The sequence below is a fragment of the Hylobates moloch genome, unplaced genomic scaffold, assembly GCF_009828535.3.
Source record: "Hylobates moloch isolate HMO894 unplaced genomic scaffold, HMol_V3 SCAFFOLD_18, whole genome shotgun sequence".
Lineage (NCBI taxonomy): Eukaryota > Metazoa > Chordata > Mammalia > Primates > Hylobatidae > Hylobates > Hylobates moloch.
Window position 1 is genome coordinate 77,441,133 of NW_026652293.1, and position 691 is coordinate 77,441,823.

A 691-nucleotide genomic window follows, 5' to 3' on the forward strand; every position below is an offset into this window, starting at 1 on the left:
AATTTACAGTGGCAGCCTTAGAGAGTTGGGTTAACGCTGCCATTCTGTCATTTGAAACCCCGGGAACTGGTATGCCAGATAAAACTCCAATCACTGTGCCAAGGACTCAGGAACAGGCATGGAGCTTAGGTTCTCCCTCAGCCTCCTACTTTTAAACTGTTGTTTGGAGCACACAATTACTTTTCTCTCAGTTGCTAGGGTGGGTGCTTCAGCTGTGGGTGTGACTATTTAGGGAGGAAGCCATGAAATGTATATCCTTAATTCACATAGTCTTATTCCATGTACGTCAAGAAGAGAATGACTGAGGGATGTCTATTATAAACTGGAGTAATGGCACATCACACCAAATAAACCTTTCCGTAAGATACTAACATAAAAGCAGATCCATTATAAATATAAAAGAAGAATGATACAGAGAAGATCAGCACGGTCTCTGAGCAAGGGTGGCACATGAATTCATGAAGCATTCCATATTGTTAAAAACACCAAAACAGGCGGGGGGCAGTGGCTCATGCCTGTGATCCCAGCACTTTGGGAGGCCGAGGCAGGTGGATCATCTGAGGTCAGGCGTTTGAGACCATCCTGGTCAACATGGTGAAACTCCGTCTCTAATAAAAACACAAAAAATTAGCCGAGCGTGGTGGCACATGCCTGTAATCCCAGCTATTCGGGAGGGTGAGGCAGGAGAATT

The 691-nt window shown here is 45.0% G+C and overlaps 1 non-coding gene across 1 annotated transcript; it reads left to right on the top strand.

Annotated features, from left to right (window-relative positions):
* The first annotated feature begins 372 nt into the window (after positions 1–372).
* Positions 373–478, top strand: LOC116458133 (U6 spliceosomal RNA). Its single transcript, XR_004245207.1, has one exon. It is a non-coding gene; the product is annotated as a U6 spliceosomal RNA (small nuclear RNA).
* Positions 479–691: the final 213 nt, after the last annotated feature.